The 18,262-nt window shown below is 41.9% G+C and overlaps 1 protein-coding gene across 1 annotated transcript in view; it reads right to left on the minus strand.

Moving 5' to 3' along the window:
- The window catches only part of LOC115046495 (chemokine-like protein TAFA-2), a 71,378-nt gene extending 55,219 nt beyond the window's left edge, over positions 1-16,159 (minus strand). Inside the window, exon 1 of the mRNA XM_029506918.1 lies at positions 16,061-16,159. The gene's annotated coding sequence lies outside the window, so the exon portion shown is untranslated. The remainder of the gene's footprint in view (positions 1-16,060) is intronic.
- Between the last annotated feature and the right edge of the window lie 2,103 nt (positions 16,160-18,262).

Consider the following 18,262-nt stretch of genomic DNA (forward strand, 5'->3'; position numbering starts at 1 on the left):
AATTAAGTGATCCTGCAGACTGAAGAATTACAGAAGCAGCTGTCTGTTTTTCAGCTGACAAAGAGTTGGCATTAATGAAAAACAGTATATAAGATTTTTAGTATTGCCAAGCTGCATGGAAGAATTTGGATGTGCACGTGTAAGTGTGCGTCTGTTTGCGTCAGAAAAGTGAAAAATCCATAATCTCACCTGATTCCTGGTGGACACACACATTTTATGCATCCATGCACATCCATTCACACTCCTCCATTATGTCCGATTGCAGACTATCTTCCACTATCTTCAGGGTGTGACGGCAGTTCAGATGTATAACTGCACACACTGCACACGCCATCCCACCAACAGCACAAACCTCCTGGACACACAACCCACCCACCCACACACACACACAGCCAGTGTCCAAATGCCCCTGACAGCATATTGCCAAAATAAACAGCATCAGCCTTGTCAATAGAGACCTCTTACACACTCAGACACACACCTGGTTCCCACACATAAATCTGCACACATACACTCTCAGACTCTATAAACACATCTGGCAGTCAGAGATGTGCAGACACACATGAGGATCCGTTTGTTATTGATATTACAAACACACAAACATACACCTGCTCTCGCTCATACATACTCAAACACACATGAACACACACACATATGCCGCCCGTGACAGAGATGTAGACTGGTACTGACAGACTTGGAGGACAAGTGATTTCCTGGAAGCTATCACTTCTAGCCTCACAAATCCAAGCAGTGGGAGGAGGGAGGCACCGGCATCTGAGACTAGTGTATGGGATCCACTCATATCTGACCTTTAACACAGCCAGACCAGAGCAGGTAAAGGTCTACAGCTCTCCAGTGTGTTGCATAGATTTGATCATACACACAAGAGCAATAGAATGACAGGGAGCGGGAGGAAAAGAGCTAAAGCACCAGAACAAAAGGAGATACCTTCAATAAAAACCTTATAAAAGAGACCGAAAAGTAGGTTCCTCATATTTCATTTCAAGATCACTCATTCAGAGCTTCGTCCCTACTGTGAGACAATATTAGGGAAAGCTTGAAATGGCTTCATACTAGTATCAGCATCTTCTTTTGACTCTTCTATGTATGTCTGGTTTCAAATTCATGTTCACAAATGAAGAAGGTCCTTAGGTTGCCCTGCTTTATGGCCCATTTAAAACACATTCCTGCGTCATTGAGAAAATAAATGTCCCAGTATCAGCGTGCATCATCAGCAACAGAGGGATTCTGCAGAGCAGTGTGGCGTTTACATCCTTTGTTGGAGTGGCTGTTTTGAAAGTAATTAAACTGTTTTACATCAGGAGAGCATAGGAGCAAATACACTCAGTTTTCTTCCATGATGGCAGGGCAATGTTAAAAGATTAGGAATTTGTTTGGTAGATTTGTTAAAAAAAAAAACATCCATCCTTTATATTTGAACCCATGTCAAAACCCTTTACATTTTTTTAGAATTTATACCATGTAAATGATGTGAGCTTCAAAAGCAGTGATTTATATATGTATGTGTATATATATACAGTGCAGGCTAAAGTTTTGGACACACTTTCCAATTCATTTGAATGAGAAGGTGTGTCCAAACTTTTGGCCTGTACTGTATATATATGTTATATTAACCAGATACCAGTGACAGCTATATATCCAACATATAGGTTAATCAATATCCTAAAGTGCATACGCATGTCTTTTAGTGGCAAAGCATTAAAAAGTCAGGTTGTAGAGTTCATTGTGCAGTTTCCATTGTATGCATCCTATTTCAATCCAGAGAAGTTGCACTGACATGGCATGATGTTTTGGCAAGTGTTAATAAATAGGCAACAACCTCCCACAGCTCTCTCCAGCCATGGAAAAGGAGGATGCAGCTGAGCTTCGACCCGCCACCCATACCGCTGACACCTGCCGCACTGGTCAATCAGCCAGGGGAATCGCCTCTGTCGGGGCCTGGGTGAGCGGGGTAGCTGGTCACCAAGCAGTTTAATCTCCAACAGATTGCCACCACCTGGCTCCACTGGCATCGCACCAAACCCCACAGCCGCCACTCTGGCAACTCCCACTGTCATGTAGCTAAATGAAAGCCCAACAGATACTCTGCTGGGGATGGATGAATGGATGACTGGATGGAAGGATGGATGGATGGATGGATGGAGCAAATAAGTGCAAGTGGGCTGTGGATGCTTTTTTGAACCTCCGTCTCTTACAGCAAACTGTTAGAGCACATTATCTGCTGATTAGTCCTGCTGCATGCTGGGTACAGTCGGAGTCATTGGTGGCCCACAGGCTATACTGCTGTATAAATGTATGTGAATACATGAATGTTTGCCTCGGGGGAGGATTTGCTCTTGGCTCTTTGATTACCAGTCTGTAGTCGGGCTTTTCAAAATGACAAAATTCTTGGATTCCCCGTCAGCAATATAGCATGTACTGTAGCTTGTAGCTAAATCCCCCATCTGTTGGATGATGACCTAACATTTAAGGCTTAACTGGCCATTTCTTTGTTGTAAATAGATGTGTGTGCTGTAGAACGGTCTTATATTTCTGAATGGGGAGCGAGGTTAACCATTTATGGTGCAGCTTCAAAGAGATGCTGATGTAATGAGCACAAATGTTTCTTTTATTTTTTTAACAATGTAAAAATAAAAATATCACTGTCGTCCCTGTAATTTACAGAGGTGTAACTGGCTGCACTGGATTGCACAGCCAACTGGAAGCTCCAATAAAAAAAATTTGGACACAGCAGCTTCATTTCCATATCCTCCAAATCCTTCACTCAGCACATTATCAGGCTTTGCACGCACGCACACACACGGAACAAAAATAAGAACACAGACCCACACAATGTCCCCATTCTACAACACCCCCACAAACAGATTTTTTAAAGGGTGTAACTAAAGCATGTCTCTTGTATAAACTTCCAGTTCCTGTGTGAATATACAGACGGTGACCAATTTCCGTTTTGGTGGTTTGGTAGTACGTGTGGTCAGAGCGGCTTCAGTGAGCCTTGGCATTGATTAAGTCTCTGGAGCTTTACTGGATGAACGGACGCCATTTTTCCCGTATTTGATTTTTGTATGATGTCAGTTAGCTGAGACATCGACTGTGTTAGTCCAAATTCTCATATGTTCAGCTTTGTTAAAATCTGGTGCTGCCCATAGAATATGATTCACATAATTTCCTTAAACATGAAACCATTTAGTGACGCCTCACGCCCTCTGGAGCACCGTCACCCCGTTTCAACTGTCATCTTTCAATTGTTTCCTTTGTAAACTGTCCATAGCCAAGAATGTATGACTACAAAGGCGTTATATTTCAATTTGTAAATAAGAAATAATGCTGCATTCAGTCGAACATACAGATAAAGTTGGTTTATCAGTTGAGCCACATCTGCCGGGTGGCTTTAGGAACACATACAAATCCAATCATACGCATATCTACCACTGTGAACATGCAACACACACCTTAGATGCCAATATTTCGTATTTATTATGGCAACTGACTCAAAAGATTAACAAAGCTAACGTGGCCGTGCTTCAGTGTTTTCCAATGTAAAATTCATGACATTCTATCTACCATTGTAATCACTCTTCATTCACATTCATGCCAACAAATCACACTGCATGGAATGAAACTAAATGAAGTTGTTTTGAATTGAGACACAGAGCACTGGTGCTCTACAAATAGACAGACATGACTTTGAACTCTCCAACGCTGAATGAATAGTAGAAACTTCACCTTCTGATCCAGTTACAGTAAATGTGGTAATACTTGTTCCTTCAGTTCTAACGTTCATAAAAGTTCTTACTGTTCCATGAATCATGATTACTAAGCACAGTAAGAGAAAATGTGTTCACCAAAGCCTCCTGGATGCTTATTCTTCACAGCAGGGGAAGTTAAGAGACATGGGCAGCGGGCATAAAAACAACACAGCATCTTCACAACATCCTGTGTTATCACACAGCGGTGCTAATGGAGGTCTCACATTTGTGCTACCACTTGAAGGGCTTATTCAGAGAATCCAGACTGAAATGGATAAGTGTAAAACAAGAAATGAAGCTGAGTAGGAGAGAGTCACTGGGAGAAGGATGACAGACAGAGAAGGAGGGAGAGATGGAGAAGAATGTTTGGTAGGTGTGGACCTTGAAAAGCTTTTGTACTCTCATCACGGAGGGTTAGAGAGGCAGCACTTGGCAGTCGGTTCAAAGAAACAAACTCTAAATCAATCTTTGACAGCTTGTCCAAACAGACAGTCATACACACACAGACTTACACACGTGGATACCAAAAGGACACATAAACAACAGAAAGAACAAAAAAGCAGATAATGCCAGACACTTTGTAGTGAAAACTGAGCTGTGGGGAAAAAAAAAAAAAAACAGTTCATTGCCCTGCAATGTATGTTTGTAACAGGAGAGTGTGTGGTTTGATACTGAGACTATATATCTGCGCGTGCGTGTGTGTGTGTGCGCGCGCGCGTGCGTGTGGGGGTTCGTGTGTCTATTAAAGTGTCGGTTTGTGTCTGGCCAATGCTGTGTTTCTTTAATGAGCTCAGTTTACACACTTCGTTAATTGGCTGGCACAGCAAAAGACTGTCCTAGATCTACAGACCAGTCTACACACACACACACACACACACACACACATCTCCATTTCACTCAGTTTATTTATTCATGTATTAGTTAGTTTGCTCCACTAGGTTCACTTTCAGGCTGCTGTGGTAATTGCCACTATATTCTCTGCATTGATTTTCACTCCTACTGCAATGCTCTATAGCATGCATGTGCACTCACACAAACACAAACACACACACACACTCACAAATACACTAAGGTTTGTTTTTTTTTGCAGGAAACTAAGCAAATATAGCAAATTTAATTCTCAGTCTATTAGTTTGCCTTTATTTCCCCAACATGTATTCCTTAATGTAACAAAGTCACAGGTGAGACAGCAGGAAGTGCAATCATTCTAATTAAAGTATCTTGGAGAGAGAGAATGGAAGGGTTTTTTTTTGTTAGTTTCTTTCCTTTTTTTTTTTTTTTAAACAGCACTCATCACACTTGCTGTAAAAATAGCATCAACACTACAATCCTGGGCAGCGTTCTGTCTGCTTGCAGCTCAGGGCTTCTGAGCAATAGGAGGTACAGTGGAACAATTTTGCTGTTACTGCACAAACGATACAGAGCAGCTAGACACAGCTAGAGTCCACACAGGCACTCCGTTCTCGCTGGATGTGGTAGTCCATTCAGACTGGACTGGGTATGTGTTTAGAGAGCCATGCTAAATATGATTACAGATGGGAATGGTGTGCTGTGTGTGTGTTTGTGGATATGTGGGCAGGCAGGACAGGAGGTCTGCAGGGAGAGATAACTGCTCAAATCTGTCCTCTCCTTCTCACTCTCACCCTTCTGCTCAGACCTCTAAAAGCTTACACCTAGGCTTACCCTGCATGCACACACAAGTGCACACCCCTGCACCCACATTTACATCCGTACACACAGGTTCGTCACATCACTTCCCCAGCGCCCTTTTCACTCTACACAGATGGGTAAAAAATGAGAGTGAGATAGACGGAAACAGTGACAACAAAGAGAAGAATGGACAACAAGTGCATTAGCTCAGCAATGTCCATTCAGAATTATAATCTATTCATGAGGTCCAAGACACAAACTCACACATGCGCGGGGGTATATGCACATATGCATTCACTTGCATTAGCAGACGCGCAGAAATTCAGGGAATGAGAGGGCAAGTTTGAGTGGAGTCGTTCAATATTTAAACAGGTTGTTTTCAAGTTTAAGTTTAATTCAAGTTTATATTGAATTGGGATGACACAGGGAGACGCTGAGTTCCTCCAAAAAAGGAACAAAATGCGAATTCAAATCTCATGCATTCTGCAGTTTTTTTTTATACTGCATGAAACACACACACCGTGCAATGCTCTCTTCACAAATCTCCTTCTTTTGTTTATTCTCTCTCTTTTAAGAATTCCTTCTTGAATTTCCTTTGCTGCTACCCACTGCCCACCCCTCTCTCCCCGTGAGCAAACAACTCCTCGTCAGATGGATTTTCTCCACACCATGCCTCATTGCATAATCCCCTCTTTTCCAAACACCTCTGGGGGTAAAGGGGGACCATGTAATGTCAAGGAGATTCAACCATCAGCCACCTCCCCATGCTGTGAAGTCTAAACTGTGAACAAATCTGTCCTTAAAGCAGGTGACCCTCCCACACACCTCCACCTCTGCCTCATACAGGCAAGCAGAGGGCAGCATCCTCACAGTCATGTGAGTGCCCAGAATTTAGGGCGGTGACACATTAAAAATGATTGTGATCTTCAGCATTAATGTCACTCACACCAAGTAGGCTACAGGGACCACTGTGCAGTAAATATAATCTGGTATTTATAAAGAGTGAATGTGAATATCTGAAACACGGCAAACTTCATGCCAAGCAAACACCTCTCTTCGTCTCTAGTCCCTTCGCACGTAAGGCAACAGGATGTGAATATAGAGGTGAGATATATAATCCTATAATACACCATTATTTAGCTTGTTTGCCAGTTTCACTGATTGGTTCATCATTTTTTGACGTTTGCACAGCTCTCTGTTTTAATATTATCTTTAATTGTGAAGCAATTTGTGATGTCTGTTTCAATATTATAAATAATATAAATTAATCATTGTTCATCTTTCTGGCTTTCAATACTGGCGACTTTAGCACAGTAACAGCTTATAATTGCATGCAGTGATCCAGTGGTAGGTGTGCTACAAATAGCAACAGCTGTGCAAATAGCAGCTGTTCTGAAGTTCTACTCCCTTTTAATTATTTTTGTTGGCATTCATCCACTTAGTAGTGTCATGTGTATATATAAAATTAAAAACTGGTATGTGCTCCTGGTTCCACAAAGATTGATATTCATGATACGTAGCAGAACATATGCTCAGAATTGTAAATCTGACAGAAAGAAGAAATACGTACATGCATTTCTGTCACTGTGTACACACACAGTTTCCGTTCTGACTCTACGCCAGTGTGTGCGCTGTGCTATCGCTGCAGCACCATGGACAGCTCCGTCAATGAGTTCTGCTTCACTGGTCAGCACCACAGACAGCTCCCCAATTCTCAAAGAGGGGCCCTGGGGCCTTCAGGGGCCTCATTAGTGCAGCCAGGGATATACAGATTCAAAAGAGCATTGTCACTTCTCAGCACACCATCGAAAGAATGCCCCCAGCTGAATCGAATGCCTTCAGTGTACAACAGAGAAACTGTCATCTTTTTGACCACCTCCTTTCTACTTTTAAGCAATTCAAGAAAGATCGATGAGAATCTCACTAATGCTTTGAAAGTGTGTATAAAAGGTGCTGTACAGATGTTATACTGTATGTACACAGCGAGGAGCGTAACCTGATAAACAACGATGACACTAGGAATACCGTCAGAGGGAAATACTGTTCTTTCTAGATATCGTTACAAATTTCTTTACATTAAACTTTGAGTGAGAAACACAGGGGATTATAGTGACTGGCTTGCGAACTGTCACTGCAGCACTGAACCTTTTTGTCTCTTTATGTCTTGAGTTGTTCACAGTTTATTCAGAGACATTTCTCCTCTGAACTTCACAGCTGATTTTAATTCATTTAAATGATCATATACGAAAGTAAAAGTGTCCAGTAAAATACAAAAAAAGATTGAAAATGATAAGATAAGAATGAAAATGATTTGATGTAGCAAAACTTTTTTTTTTTTTCAATCTCTCTTTCTTTTGATTAATCAGCTCACAAAGCTTCAGATCTTTACTGTGATGCTTTAGAGGGACCAAACCGTTAGGGAGCAACTTGAATAAATGTCCTGCTTACACATAATTGCATCAGTATTTACAAATAAAGGGTAAAATAAAGTTAATAAAGTTGAGTGTAATAATGTATATATATCTGATGCCATTTGCAGTAGAAAGAGTACTTTTACTTTTGCTGTTTAAAGTGTATTTCCTACATCATACTGGTGTGCTTGTAATGGAACATTTTTTTCTTTTTTTGTTATTAGTTATTCTTAAGTTAATGATCTCAATTTCTCTTCCGAAGCTTCATTCCATAAGAAACCTTGAGAATTAAAGTAATGTCAAAAAAATCGCTGTTGGCTGTTTATCTATGACAGACATGTCAAGTCAAGAACATATATATTTGAGATATTAGGAGAAAATGTGTATAAGACATATTGACTAAAATAATTGACAAAGTAATTCCCTGAGACCAAAAGCCCTAAAGCCATCAGCATTACAAATTAAGCTCCTCTTTGTGCTCTCCTCTGCCACAGCTGCAGCCTGGGAGAGGACACAAGGCCGGCTCTGCCTCATCACATAAAGGCAGGCAGAATGCTAATAAAGTTGGATTCAATCAAATTGAAAGCAGTCTTTTGGTAATTCATGGCTTTAAAATTAGAATTCTTGTTCTGTATTCAGAGCCTTTCTCTGTCTCGTCTTCCACACAGCTCAAGTTTTATCCTGACTAGAGCTGAAAGAGTGAAGTGTTATCTAGAAACATGTAAGGGATTGTTTTTTTTTTTTACTTTAATTCTGCACGTAGCTAAATACTTAGAAATACTGAAATTCTTATTTATCATAAAATGTTAGGTCATCCTTTGTGCTCTTTGGAGAATGTGCTGCTCATGTTGCATTTACTGCAAAAGATCTAATCTTTTTGCGATCACTGTTGCTTTATCTTTCTCACTATTTGTTGATTAAGTCTCGTTTTCTTTGGGCACTGACACATACCTTTTTCTTTTCTGCCCTTGGGGCTAACAGTGAGTCTAAGCTGAGCAACAAGTCCCTGTAATGAACAACTACAGCTGCTGGTGGAAATATAAAGGGCATTGTTACCTGTCCTACAAATGGGTTTCACCAGGAATAAGCAATGCAACGCAGGATATTTTGGTCGACAAATAGCCAATTTAAAAGCTAGGTCACTCAATAGAGCACTCACAGATGATAATTTATGTTAAAATGTTGCAGATTAATAGTTAAAATTTGTAGTTAAAATCCACCACAGGACACAGGAGAGCTGCTATAGTTTTTCTTCTTGTGTGTGCCCTCACAGTTCTATGGCTAATGGCAGTGTCATAATATTAGTCATATTAGGAAGGGATTAGTAAGAGAAACCGTCTTAAGGATGTGATCCCTGGGAGGGGGTGCCAGATGCTTCTTGTATTACTGTCAGATCTGTCTCGCACACACACTGGGAGCCTCGCCTGCTCTCTTCAATAGGATCTGTTGAGAAACATGACGCACTGAAGCACACCAACTACAGTAGCTCCTTCCCCTTTTCCACTGTGGGCTTTTTTTGGGGGTTTTTTTTTTTTTTTTTTTTGGTTTTTTGGTCTTTTTTCCATCTATTGAAGTGCTGGTGTGCGGCATTTCTGGGTTGGAGGGTGAGGCATTTGGATTAGGAGAAAAAGTCTTGCACTCTCAAGCGCCATAACAAGACTGTGTCATTTACGGTTAAGGCCAAAGTGACAAACTTCTTAATGCATAGTGTTTCTGAATATGCATATATATATATATATATATATATGTATATATGTATGTGTGTATATATATTTTTTTTATATTTTTATATATATTTTTTAGAGGGTATTTCTAAATTTATCTTCTACATTTTTGTTAAATATATTTGACCTTTATGTCGCATTGTGATGTTTACATTTGTTTACATTTCAATGTTTTCGTATTGTGTGTTTGTGATCTTTCTGTTTGGTGAGAGATGAGACAGCTAACCTCAGTGTGTTGGTTGGAGTTTGTTTGGTAGTTTTAACTCAATGGCTGAGTAAACAGTGTCTTCTCTAGTTGGAGTCAAAAGTTGGTGAACCAAGTTATACTTCAGAAGCTCAATTGTTTCCACACACTGCTTTTCATTTGCTCTTGTTTTTTTTTTTGTTTTTTTTGAATATCTGCTTTCCAATTTTAAAAGCAGACTCTCCCCAGACCTCATGGCAAATTACACCAGATGATGTGATGGGGTTATAGACTGTAGATATTTTATTTTCAACTGTTTATTACAGTTTGAATATTTCACCTTTCACCCCACATTCACACATTTGAAAAAACTGCCCTCCAGCATTTTTTGCGTGTAGCCTCATCCATCTGCCATGCCTTGTCATGTGGTAGTCAAGTGCTAACGTGTGTGTGAGATGGTGCATGTTTTTTTTTTTTCATTATCTTCTTTATTGCTGCCATTAGTGAATGTCACAACAAGCACCCGCAAAACTGCTCTAATTACTGCTGCTCTAACTCAAACATACCAATCTTCAGTATATAAAGCTTCATACTGAATATATAATTGCATATTTAGACTTAATTGTATATGCAGTTGGTTTGGCTGGAAACCTAATGAGGCAGCCATTAAATAGCTAGTGGGTCCACTAGCTATTAGCAAGACTATAATAAAAGACTACAAGATAAAAGGGCAAACACAGGCAGCCAGTAGGACAGGCTCAGAGCTACAAACTGGCAGAAAGGAGCAGAAATTATTCAAAGAAAGAAAAGTCAGCGTGACTGAGTTATTATTATACTCTGTCAACAGCGGCTCAGTTCATCAGTGTCTCTGCAGTTCATACCTACTTTTCCTTACTCATAAGATTCACACAGACATGCCATAAGAAAGCTAGGACACACAAGCACACACCAAGGCCAAGCCTAATTACGCTGGCCTAATGACCAAAGCGATTGCTCTCTAGCTGTTGTCGATGAGGAAAGCTGCCAGAGCCAGTTTTCTGTGTGGTTTTGCTCTAAATTGTGGCTAGCAGCTCCTCTTTACCATCAACCATAATGAGTCAGCTCTGATGCCACCAAAGCTACAGTGTCATTGTTTGTGTTTCTAACTGCTGCTGAAAGCAATACCACTCATTAGCAGCAGTAGTTCACCTGCACCCAATTAATTTCATGCTTCAGAATCAACCACAATCGGATGTTCTCTGAATATTACTGATGACATCTCAGTGAAGTTGCCAGTGTTGTGCAACGCAAAACTAATGCTAACTTAGTAGCAGTATGAAAAAGTACAGTGGCATTCATTATGTGATTGCTCAAATAGCCGGCTGCTGATCCATGAATGTGTGAGTGGTTATGCATTTTGCATTGCTTCCTTTGTATGAAACTGCCATAACAGATTGAACTGGCAGCGGAGTGAACAAGCCACCTGAGCTGGAGACTGCTCTCTTTGGACTAATGAGGGGATGTGATCGGGCAATGGTGAGTGATGCTGTGTGTGTGTGTGTGTGTGTGTGTGTGTGTGTGTGTGTTTGGGGGGGGGGGGGTTAGTCATGAGTGTTTTTCAAGTCTATACAAGTGATTGCTGTACCGGCAATGCAATGCTAAAAGGCTTGTGCAAAACAACACGAGTGGATGTGCAGAAGGTTAATAAGGGAGAGAATGAGCAGGAGCATGAGTGTGTCTAAGAGTGTGTCTGTGTGTTTATGTCTAAGGTTAGTGATGAACTGCCATGTATTTAAGTTAGAAGCCATCCATCACCCTCACCAGTGACTCTTGGGTCCTGCTGTTACACGTTTCCCTTCATTTACACTGTTAATAGCCATCTCTCTTCACCAAACTCTGTTGTGGTGCCTCACTGTTGTTCGCTCTGTCTCTCCATTTCAAATGAGCTTTTTTTTCTGAAGCAAAGCAGTCTTGTCACTGTTATTTATCATCAGGGTTGTGCATGTTAACCTACAGTCAACTTATTGTACTGATTACCTGATTTCAAATATGTTTAGTTCCATTAATAACTGTACTAGTTCCTTTTCCTCATACCTCCTTCGAGCTGCTGCTGCTGCTGCAAAAAGGGACTACCATTCAAATTGATGTGCTTATTGCTGATTATGTTGCATTACTTATTCATAATTTTAGATGAATATGCTTTTAATCTATCCAAAAGCCTATAATTGCTGATTTTTCTGTGATTAAAAAAACCCTAACATTCCTTTTTAATTTGATAAATGTCCTGACTACTATCCCAGTTTCTGAAATATCTGTAACAGTTCAATGTGATGTGTTAAAATCTTTATTTGTCTGCCATATACTATCACATATTCAAATGTAAGCTAATTATATAAATGGTTGTTATTTATTATTTATAACTGCAATTATATGTTAGCTTTATCATTTTTCATATCTTTTTAACATAACAACAAAATGAAACATTGACCAAAAACAGTGCTATTTAAAGAAATGAGAAATGGCCGCGTTGACTGAATTAGTCATTTTGCCATCAACTCACTGACTTGACTGATCATTAATTTTATCTCATTTCAGGCTGAATTAATGAACCAGCTGTTGCACACAGAGACAGAGACAGGTATTGACAGATATAGAAGGTTTCATGTTTTCTCCATGCAGGTCTTTCCTGTCTCCTCTGCATCAGGTATCACCCCTGTCTTGCCCTGTAGTCAAGGGAAACAGTGTGCGGGACACAGAGGTGCTGGGCAAACAGCGTTTCAGCAAAGTGCTTTTTGCCACGCTGTGTATACCTGGGTAATAGAGGCAGTAATGGAGTTTGTTCAGGCTAAGGTAATCCTGCAGCTGTGAGCGAAGCATTTGCCGCTCTTTCCCTCTGCTGCTGTTCTGTTCCACCGCAGCTACCAATATTTTTGTAGCTGTCACTGTTATTGTCCCACATAAGCCATTTGGGAGCAAAGCCATGTTTGCATGTGTTTGTGTGAATGTGTAATTTCAGAAAAAAAAAAGTGTGTGTGTGTGTGTGAGGCAGAAAGATCCTGTATATGTCTGTGAAACCTGAGCAAACAGATAGAGTAAGGTTTGAGAGGTGTGTGTTTGTGTTTGTGTATAAAAAGAGAGCGAAAGAATCTAAAAAATATATGTGTTTGGATGTTATAACTCACCTTTGGGAGGAGGGATAAGAACAGGGCTGGCGGCTAGGAATGAATTTACGGGGCCCAATCTCCCAGAAACAATTTCTTTATGTGGGTTACACACATTTAGAGTGGCTACTCATCCCCCCTGGGCCTCAGCACACCACACACAGCTGCTGAGGATGGTCAGTGAAATACACAACACCTTTTATAGGAAACATGCTTTTTATATATTTTTATTTATTCCCAATAGCCTTCTGCCCCCCACCCCCTTTGTCTAGATCTCTGCCTCTCATTCTTGTTCCTTCTTTTTCATTCTCTCCTCTTCTCATCACTCAAAGCTACAAGAGGTGGCACATGAAACAAGAAATCGGCTTTTACAGAACAAGTACTGTACTTTTTATATTTGATGGTTCGTCTCTTTGTCTCTCTCTGTACAGGAGCTTTGACATTATTTCCATTGCCTATGGGGCTTATTGGTTGAAGAGAAGGCTAAAAAGAAGTGAGAGAAACACAGGAACGATGGAAGCATTTTAAGGTGCACAAGTTGTGCGAAATGGAAACATGGTGTGGTGTGCATTTAATCAAATTAAATAATGATTAATTTTCCAGGCTCTACAATGTGAGCAATTATTACCATTCTAGACTTTGTTTTATAATATATTTGATATTCATGGCTTTTGGACTGATGGTTGGACACAACAAAGCATTAATGTAGTGGCCTCATATCCTGCCAGGGAGGCTCAAGGATACTGTAATGGCCTTTTTCCATACTTTTCAACAATTAATTGGTTTACTTGAGAGAACTTTTTTTTAAATCACCTTTCTATTGATTGTTGTGTAATAAAGAAAAAAGGCCAGAGAGAATAATCATTTGAAAAACCATTCCTCCTATAAAAAAATCACCAAATGAGTCATCTGTACAAGCAGCCCATTACAACTCAGCCATGTTTCCTTGTTAGGCAGCCTCTGCAGTAAATATAACAGGAAACGCCTCCTGGTGTCCTGTGTGCTCAGCATACTTTCTTTTAACTGTGACTGTCCCACACTGTAAACAGTGACAATGACAGCCTGACTATCCTGCTGCTGCTCAGATGCTATGGTTTACATCAGAAGGTAATGACTTCCTGCTGTAGGTTTGAAGACAGGTTGACCCCTCAGCTGTAAAAACACACTTAGCCACAATGTCTTGGCCCTAAGTAGTGTTATCCTTGTTGGGGCCAGTTTGTATTCCCCTGATGTTAGTTTAGTCATATCATAGTGCCTGTGGCAACAGATTTAAGTAACCACAACATGAATTATCAAGCACACAGGCCTTTTTACTGTTCATACTCCTGAAGCCAAAATCTTGTAAAAAAGGTGACCAATGGCCAAAGCCTTTGGACAAATTAAAACTCATCTTCTTAATGTGTTAAACTTTATGCACTTTATGCACAAATGCATTAAAAAAAATGCATCATTTTCGCCATATCATCCTCTCTAACTCTCATATGATTGCAGTTGGACTTTTGAACTGTTTTGGGGGGGAGCTGAAATTGAATTTATCCAGTAGTAGAGAGCCGCACTTGTGTTTTGTTTAATGGAGCATTTGTGCATCATGTTACAGGGGAGTGGCTGAAAATGTCTGCTGAATTGCTTGTTGTAATATTCTTCCACAAATGCATACACAATTGAAGATAGAAATCTAAACACTACCTGAATATCCACCACTTTCCTCCATTTTACTCTTCCCATTTGTTCGTCCTACCATCTCCTCTCCCTGTCACATCTATACATCTGCGATTAGTGATGAGAGCAGAGAACCCAAAGCATTTATTGCATCAACTGGTGATGTAATATTCAATGATGGTATTCATCAGCCTGAGGCCACATTAAAAATGCATTTTAGAGCCATTCTAGGCGCAACTAATCACTGACCACACATTTGTTTCTTTTAATGCATCCATGTATCTCGCCATAACCCTTAACATCCAATCGTCCTTACTGCTCCACTTGGCACCTCCCTGCATCTTTCTCTCTTGTCAGTCAGATCTCTGTCAGTCCTTTTTTTCCTTATTCTCCAACTTCCTCCCTCCTCTTCTCTGCCTGCCTCCTCCATGTTCTTCACAGAGGCTGGTGAGAGCAGTAAGAGACAAATGACAGATGGAGCAGAGGCATGTTCTGCGCATATTCTCAGTTTGGATAACCTCATTTGTTTGAATCAAACCTACTTGTGTTCATAAACAGCTGAGGTTATGAAAAGACCGGAAGCAGTCATAAGTAATGTTCCTTTGCTACTTCTGACAGTACAGTAATGTATAGAAAGCACATAAGAAGTCGCTCTAACACCCGCAACACACCCCAGCTTCCTCTGTGATGCACTATTTTGTCATCATTAAATTATAACGTATGAATCACAGTCTACTGAACATCAGGTGATGCATGGCGTTGCGCAAATGACGCCCAGCGACGGTTAATGAGTTTCCCAACATGCTCCACACACACACACACACACACACACACCTCCTGATTGCTTCTGTGTAAGAGCAGAGCTCATCATGTTCCCGCCTTGTAAAAACACCGAAAACCAGTGTTCAGCGCAGGTCTCTAACAGGTAACCTGATGGTGCGTCATGTCAAAGGCTGGGGCGGCCCAAGGGCTTTAATCTGTTGTTTGGATCGAGGAGACAACCAACTTCGTTGGTCTTTAGTACCACTGGAAATATCCCGGCTGCTGGAGTCAATAATTAATAAGGAAGGAAGTCAGCTGTTTCTCCTCAAACATCAGCTCTGCCTAAAGTAGCGCACTGTACCCGCCGCCATATGCCCAGATACTCACACCTAAGACCTGCGTGCCCCTCGCGCGTGTGCTCGCGCGAGCACAAATAAGAGAGATTAAAAAAAGGAGGGAGAGAGACCTGGAACAACCGCAATCATTTGTCTTTGCTCTAAAATCACCACCGCGATAATAAAACTCAAATCCAACCGGACCAGTCTTCGCTGCGCCTCTCTAATGTCTTCATGCATGAAATAGCCGATTTCTCTAAAATGGAAAGGATGAAGTGTAACCTGTTTCCAGAGACAACACTCATACGGGTGCGTGGCAGGTGCCTCAGTAATCTACTTTTTATCAGCCACACTTTTTTCATGCGGGTAATGATGCACCACAGTGTCGTGTTGTCCAGGTGTGATGGCTGGAAGGTGATCCCTACCTGTTGGTGCGGTGTGCTCTCGATCCGTTAGCCCAGCAGGTAGACCTCTCTCCTCATAGCCGCTCCGCTATCCGACGCGGAGGAGCAGCTCGCATCTCCTCTCCGGTGGCATAAAACAGCTCCTCTCTCACACCGGCCGCTCGGGTTCGACTGGAGCGGAAAAGTTACACCATACCATCCACCTCCGCAGCCAGGATACAGAGAAAGGGAGACGTGATCTCCTGAGTGGGAGGGAGGGAGGGGGGGGACCAGTGCGCTTCCCACAGCTGGTACTCCGGTGCCAGAATAAGGTCCTCTCAAAGTTGCGCTCTTCTCCTCCTTGGCGCAGCGGATCAGAAGGGGGGGGGCGACTTACTGATCTTTACTTACATCCAGTTTGAAAAATCCTCATTCAGGCTTCTACTTAATTCCCGCTTTATTCTCTTCGGAGGTGGGAAATGGTAATTAGAAAGCAGCCCAGTGTGGCGGGACAGAGATGCGGTGCGGTCGGGGGGTGAGGCAGACTGTTGGTGCGCTCCTGTCTGTCCGTCTGGGGGATGGAGGAGAGCGCCTGGACCGGCTGCTCTGAAGGGGAGCAGCGCTCCCTGGCGGCCTGAGGACAGAGCAGCCGCTCAGAGAGGCGCAGGGAATGGAGGCAAATGATACGCCACACTAATGTGAAGACCTTATGGACTACACCTGTTGGACACATGATATTAGTTATCTAGTCGGCATAGATTGGGCGGCGAGCAGGAGGAGACATGGGCTAAAACCTCAGTACAAAAAACGCACAGTCACTCAACCCCCAGCCACCCACACACACACCCACCCCCCCCCCACACACACACACACACATCTCTGGATGCGTCATCATTTCCTCTCAGGGGCCTAAATCCTGGACTTGCAGCAAGTCTGGCATTTTTTTGTCACTTCATGAAGGACAAAACAATAATGGCTCTCTCTCCCACCACCTCTCTCTCTCTCTGTGTGTGTGTGTGAAGTTCAAATTAAATTGAACTCACTTTAGCTGAGCTATGGGTATTTCCCAACAGGAGCAGAGGGGTGATCGACATCATGCCCAAACCAAGCCGGCCTGTGTGTGTGTGTCCTACTGAAATGACCTCAACTGCCCAAAGAAGTTTACTCACAAATAACTTTGTCCAGGCTCAGTGACTCTGACCAGTGCAGTTCATCTAGGGAAGCAACCTCAGTGGCTCTGGGGTGTAACTGTGTGTGTGACTGTGCATTTATGTGTATGTGCCGTGCATTTTTTCCTTGTAGTGCAAGAGAAACATATGGACAGTAATCGAAAGTAAGGCATAGGGCAACACACTCCCAAACACAAACACAAACACACACACACACCCAGGCTCAGTGAAAAACAGTACAGCTGAAGTTGTAGTTGTGTGTGTATTGTATATATAGGAGTCAGCACACTAGTGGCACTCTGTGTGTTTGTGTGAGATGTAATCGAGGGGATGATGTATGGTTGTGCGCATGGAAGACAGGGTAATTGATCCACAGTGGGGGTGTGATTGTGTGCTCGTGCATGTGCAAGTGCATGTGAGGAGGCCTGGTGCCAGTCATATATCATTTTACCCAGTGAGCTAATCTGTTACTCTGACAAAGAGTTCACATTACTGATCTTGCCTCTCCCTCTTGAGTCTTCAGCACCCTTCTTTCCTCTCTTCTCCGGGCCCCAGCTCTCTTTTTTTTTTTTTTTTTACCTTATGTCAATCTCTGTGTGTTACTTTGTAATAGTTTGAGCCTAGATAGTCTTGTCAATGTAGGAAGGCATCCTCCTACTCTTGTCCTGTTCCCTCATCCCTCGCTCTCTCAGGTACCATGGATGAATCATGGGTAACCAGCCATGTTATTTGCCATTCACTGGCAGCACATTCAGACTCATCACGTGGACTGTATGATAACAAACAGAACCACACATGCATTCAAGATCCCAGGGCTGCTTGGAAGCCATAAAAAATCAAGCTAATTCCTTCGAGATCTGTGGCATTTACACACACACACACACACACACACACACACACACACACACACACACACACACACACACACACACACACACACACACACATTTTCACACACACCAGTCCCAGCAACACAGAGATGGATTTAACATGTGCCAGTCAGAGACCTTTGTGAATTTCTGTCACAGAATAGATAGTCAATTTCTGGAGAGAGATGGTGTACAGATCAATCCCA

Source organism: Echeneis naucrates, chromosome 7 (genome assembly GCF_900963305.1).
Source record: "Echeneis naucrates chromosome 7, fEcheNa1.1, whole genome shotgun sequence".
Classification (NCBI taxonomy): Eukaryota; Metazoa; Chordata; class Actinopteri; order Carangiformes; family Echeneidae; genus Echeneis; species Echeneis naucrates.